This window comes from Coffea eugenioides, chromosome 5, assembly GCF_003713205.1.
Source record: "Coffea eugenioides isolate CCC68of chromosome 5, Ceug_1.0, whole genome shotgun sequence".
Lineage (NCBI taxonomy): Eukaryota > Viridiplantae > Streptophyta > Magnoliopsida > Gentianales > Rubiaceae > Coffea > Coffea eugenioides.
This window is the reverse complement of record NC_040039.1, coordinates 164,989-170,977: the sequence shown is the minus strand read 5'-3', so window position 1 is coordinate 170,977 and position 5,989 is coordinate 164,989. Positions and strand designations below refer to the sequence as shown.

Below are 5,989 nucleotides of genomic sequence, written 5' to 3'. Positions count from 1 at the left end.
GCTATTTTCCTCCATTATCGTCTCTTGGTTCCCCTGTTTTTCTTCTTGTTTTTGACTCTCACCTTTCTCAACTTCCACCACGAAGATCTTCTAATTGTTTACCACCACGAAGAGTAATGGCCTTAACATGCTACTTGGGATTAACCTCCATTTTGCTAGGTAGTTCTCCTTGATTTCTATTGTTCAAGGAACTTGCAATTTGGTCAATTTGAACTTCTACATTCCTGTACATCGTAGTAAGTTGGTCCAGTCTTCCTTCTACTCGCTCAAATCTGTCCAAAGTCACCTTTGCGAGTTTTTCCACCGCAATCTCACAACCAGGTTTGGTTTCAACTTGTGGTTGCTTCGGTTGGAATTCCGGTGGATTGGTTGGCCTTGGTTGATTGCCTTGGTCTTTCCATCCAAAATTTGGATGATTTCTCCACCCCGGATTATAAGTGTTCGAGTAGGGGTTATTTTGAGCATTACGATTGTAATTGTTGACAAATTGTACCTGCTCAAAATCCACATATTCATTAGCATCATGTTCACCTCCACATATAGAGCAATAAGCTACATGTGCATTAGATGAGTTTGGACCAACTCCACCTTGTGTACTTAGCAACTTCATCATGTTATTCATTTGAGCACTCAACATATTGAGAGTGTCCATTTCTATCATACCTGCGTGACGTCTTGTATTACCTCTCTCATTGGCCCATTGGTAGTTATTTGTGGCCATTTCTTCTATCAAATACTGAGTCTCTTGGGGTGATTTACCCATTAAAGCTCCACCTGCAGCTGCATCAATAATAGTTTTAGTAGAAAAAGATAAACCATTATAGAAGCTTTGTATGATTAGCCAATCGGGTAGTCCATGATGTGGACATCTCCGAAGCAAATCTCTAAACCTTTCCCATGCCTCATATAATAATTCACTCTTTAATTGACTAAAACTAGTAATATCCATTCTTAATTTAGCAGTTTTACTCGGTGACAGATATTTGTTCAGAAATGCTCTTGATAAATCATCACATGTGGAAAAAATGTTAGGAGCATGAGAGTGCAACCAGATTTTTGCCTTATCTCTTAAAGAAAATGGGAACAACCTTAACCTTATAGCATCATCACTAACTTCATTCATTTTAATGGTATCACATATTTCCAAGAATGTAGCTAAGTGTAAATTAGGATCTCTACTGCATTACCTCCAAATTGAGATTGTTGAACCATTTGGATAAGTGATGGTTTAATCTCAAAATTGTTAGCATTTACTGTAGGCCTTGCTATACTTGTTTGAGACCCTTGTGTTTCCGGTAGAGCAAAATCTCGTAGAACTCGCCTATTTGCTTCATTTTCAGCCATCTCTTCCTCAAATGGTAGCTCTATTAAGATTTCCTCTATCGGTTGCCAAACCTTTTGTTCCTCTTGTTGTGTGTATGCCTCCTTTGTCTACATAATGTCCTCAATTTCTGGATCGAAAGGTGCTACTTCTTGAGATGTCCGGTGCATACACTACAAATAGAAATAAGAGAGATTATGCAACTTTTATGTATCAAAAACTGATTAAAATGTAAAATTAGCTATAGACAACTTAACTAAAAAAATAAAGATGTCTAAATTAATAGAGATGATTAGACCCTAATATTGTCGTTCCCCAGCAACGGCGCCAAAAACTTGACTGATTTTTACTACAAGTGCAAGTTAAATCTGAATTTATACCCGTTTGACTGCAAGTATATAGGCCAAAATCGTAATGTAGGGTATGTATCGGGTCGATCCCACAAGAAGCAATTTAAACAATTACTAGATCTCAATTTACTCTATTATTCAGACTCAAAATATATTTGAGCAAAAAATTCAGAATTAAATCAGACTACAATCTTTTTACTATCTAAAATCCTTAGCTAGATAATTGCAATATTACAAATGGAGAAAAATTCACCAAATACTTGAATCTAGGGATGTAGATTCCACTTATGACACAAATAATCCAAATGAATGAATTTAACACTTGTTACTGCTCTTATTTAACCAGGGATTCATTTCCAAAATTGCCAAAACTTCATTCTCATGATAAAATTGGTCTAAAACAGCTTAGTTTTCCCTAATCTCTTGGTGAAAACTAAAACTACTCTTGTTCATGCATGAAATGCAGATTAATCCACTTGAGTGTAATTTTATTCTCATGAATTAACAACTTAAACTCCACTCATGTTATTGCATTGTTTTTACCATTTCTCAATGCATAATAACAACTATAAACTTGCTATTGGTGATCAAACAACAACAAGTAATCAAGCATATACAAGTAGATAAGTTAATACAAGATACAACAAGTATAAATCACATTCAATTCATATCACTTGGCTATAAGTTTCATCTACTCACTAGATATAGAAATTTTAGCTACTTGTTGATGATATAATAATCAAACTTATAACTTCATTAATGGAAAACATCTCAGTTTACAAGTACAAGAAAGATAAAGAAAAGCTTAACCAAGTAATGGTAAAGCTCTCCAAGAATTTGCTATGTCTTGTACTAGATGATTACAAGATGAAGCCTCCAAGTGTTCCTGCAAAATTTCCTAGCTACAGAGAGTTTTGCTATTAGAAAATCTGGCTACGTATAATCCTCCTGACCTCCCCAATGTCTATGCATAAAAGCTGGTTCAAAACTCCTTTTTCTTGGTCAAATTTTCCACCATTTGATTTCCAAATCTGAAATTTGTTAAAATAGTCAATAATCAATATTTTTTACTTGAAAATAAGCCACCTTTCTTGCCCTTTTGTCTTCTGAAGCATGTGCACTGAATTCCCTTGCTACTTATGGCTGGAAAGTAGTATGAATACAAGGGAAATGGCTGAGCAAATTGCAGCTTTTCAGCTACAAAACGCGACTACACAAAACACGGCATCAACTCGCGTTTTGTCAACTCGCGTTTTCAACTTGGCCTTGCTTCAACAGCGATTTTCTCTATGATGAAGGCCGAACTAGTTTTTGTTCAAAACACAAAAGTTGTAACCCTTTGAGTTAGATTTTCAATGCTTCAAAAATCATCCAAATCGGAGTTTTGTAGCCTGAGATATGGTCAAAATACTATCACCTGGTCAAACTCTTGTTTCATTCTCGACCATAGAATGTAGCTTCTGTATTTCAACTTTTTGTCCATGAAAGCAGTAGAATTGGATTTCTATGTATTCATACCAATTGTAGGTCTCTTTTTTAGTTTTAAAATGGTATAAATATCACCTTAATTCGATATGTGTAGCTCCAGATATAGTCGAAATACCGAAGAGTGTCAAAACTGTCTTGAACTGTATTTCTTCACTTAAACGTTTTTCACTTTATTTCTTCTTTACCACTTGAATTCATCACTAATTATCTACATTTCACCTCACTTGACATCATTTGGTGATTGAATCATTAATCCTGTATGAAAATGAAGTTTTTACCATTAAAATCAAAAGAAATGCATATTAGCCACTTTTACCAAAAAAGTATATTTTTACCAAAACCTAGTTATTTTAGTTATAAAACTAAATAATGAAACCAGAATTAACTACTAGAATGCACCAAAAAATACGTAAAATAAACCCTTATCACCAGGTACATGTTGACTTTCATTGATGATTATTCAAGGAAAGTTTGGGTCTATTTTTTTAAGTATAAAAATGATGTTTTCCTAACTTTCAAGCAATGGAAAGTTTTGATTGAAAAATAAACAGGAAAACTTATTAAGCGGTTGAGAACAGATAATGGCATGAAATTTTATGAAGGTGAATTTGATAGATTCTGTAAAAATGAAGGAATTGTTCGGTATCGCACTGTCAGATTGACGCCTCAAGAAAATGGTGTGGCTGAACGTATGAACTAAACGCTTTTGGAAAGAGCAAGATGTATGATCTCCAATGCAGGGTTGACAAACGACTTTTGGGCAAAGGCGATCAATATGGCCTATTATATTGTCAACCGTTCTCCTTCTGCATCTCTTGATTTCAAAATTCCTGAGGAAGTTTGGTCAGGTACTCTTGCTGATTATTCCAATTTAAAAGTTTTTAAGTGTCCAGCATACATGCATGTTAATGATGAAAAATTGGAGTCTAGAGATAAAAGTGCATTTTTCTTAGGTATGCTTCTGGGGTAAAAGGATACAGATTATGGTGTCCTGATCCCAAATCTCCAAAATTTGTGATTAGTAGAGATGTTACTTTTGATGAATTGTCTATGTTATCTTCCAAGAAGGAGTCTTCTAGTCCTTGTACTACTGATAGTACACAGAAGCAGGTGGAGCTTGATATTGGCAGTTCTGGTCCTTCTCAAACTAAATCTTCTATTCAGCAAGTGCCAGTAGATGCACTTGAATCTGCTGTTGAAGATAATTCAGAAAAAGAGGAGTATTTCATAGCCAGAGATAGACCAAGGAGAGACATTCGACCACCACAAAGATATGCAAATTTAGTTGCATATGTTTTTTCTGTTGCAGAAGAAACTGATGCAGTTGGTGAGCCTTCCACCTATTCAGAAACAGCTTCTTGTGATGATTCTGCAAAGTGGTTGATTGCGATGAATGAAGAAACTGAATCTCTTCATCAGAATGAAACTTGGGTTCTTGTAAAGCTGTCGATAGATATAGAAAATTGTTGGATGTAAGTGGGTCTTCAAGAAAAAGGAAGGTATTCCAGGCGTTGAAGATGCAAGGTATAAAGCACGATTGGTTGTAAAGGACTATAGTCAGGTGCAAGGTGTTGATTTTAATGAAGTATTTTCACTTGTTGTTAAACATAACTCTATTCGTGTTTTGCTTGCTTTAGTTGCCATGTATGATTTGGAATTAGAGCAGCTTGATGTTAAGACAACTTTCTTGCATGGTGAATTTGAAAAACAAATTTATATGAAACAACCCCAGGGTTTTGAGATTGAAGGTAAGGAAGACCATGTTTGCTTGTTGAAGAAATCCTTATATGGATTGAAACAGTTTCCAAGACAATGGTATAAAAGGTTTGATTCCTTTATATTGGGTCATGGTTATTCAAGAAGCATGTACGATAGTTGTGTTTACTTCCGGAAGTTAAATGATGGTTCTTTCATTTACTTATTGTTATATGTTGATGACATGCTCATTGCTGTCAAGAATTTGTCAGAAATTCACACTTTGAAACTGCAGTTAAGTAGTGAATTTGAAATGAAAGATTTGGGAGCAGCTAAAAAAATTCTTAGCATGGATATCAAGCGAGATCGAGGAATAGGGAAGTTGTTCTTGACCCAGAAAAATTACATTGAGAAAATCTTGGAGTGTTTTGGCATGAAAGATGCTAAACCAGTATCTACTCCTCTTGCTTGCCATTTTCGGCTATCTGCTGCTCAATCACCACAATCAGATGAAGAGAAATATTATATGGCACGAGTTCCTTATTCCAGTGCAGTCGGCAGTGTTATGTATGTAATGGTTTGTACTCGTCCAGATATCTCACATGCAGTCAGTATTATTAGCAGATATATGTCTTGCCCTGGTAAAGCACATTGGCAGGATGTGAAGTGGATTCTCAGATACTTGCGAGGTACTTCAAATGCATGTTTGGAGTTTGGAAGAAATAATAACACTTTGGTTGGTTTTGTAGACTCAAACTACGCTGGGGATCTTGACAGGAGAAGATCACTTTCAGGCTATGTATTTTGCATTGGCGGTTGTGCTGTCAATTGGAAAGCTACTCTACAACTTGTCGTAGTTTTGTCTACTACAGAAGCAGAATATATGGCTGTGACCGAGGCAATCAAAGAAGTCTTGTGGTTGAAGAGTTTGTTTAGCAAGTTTAGTCTACATCAAGGTGTTACTGTTATTCACTGTGATAGTCAAAGTTCCATACACTTGACTAAAGATCAGATGTATCATGAAAGGACGAACCACATTGATGTGAAGTATCACTTCATTTGGGATATCATTGCTGAGAGAAAAGTCCTTATTCAGAAAATCAATATTAAGGACAATCCAACCGATATGTTTACA

General features: G+C 35.5%; 1 non-coding gene across 1 annotated transcript; it reads left to right on the top strand.

Annotated features, from left to right (window-relative positions):
- The first annotated feature begins 851 nt into the window (after positions 1–851).
- On the top strand, positions 852–958 carry LOC113772621. The gene has a single exon (XR_003468590.1). It is a non-coding gene; the product is annotated as a small nucleolar RNA R71 (small nucleolar RNA).
- The last annotated feature ends 5,031 nt before the right edge of the window (positions 959–5,989 follow it).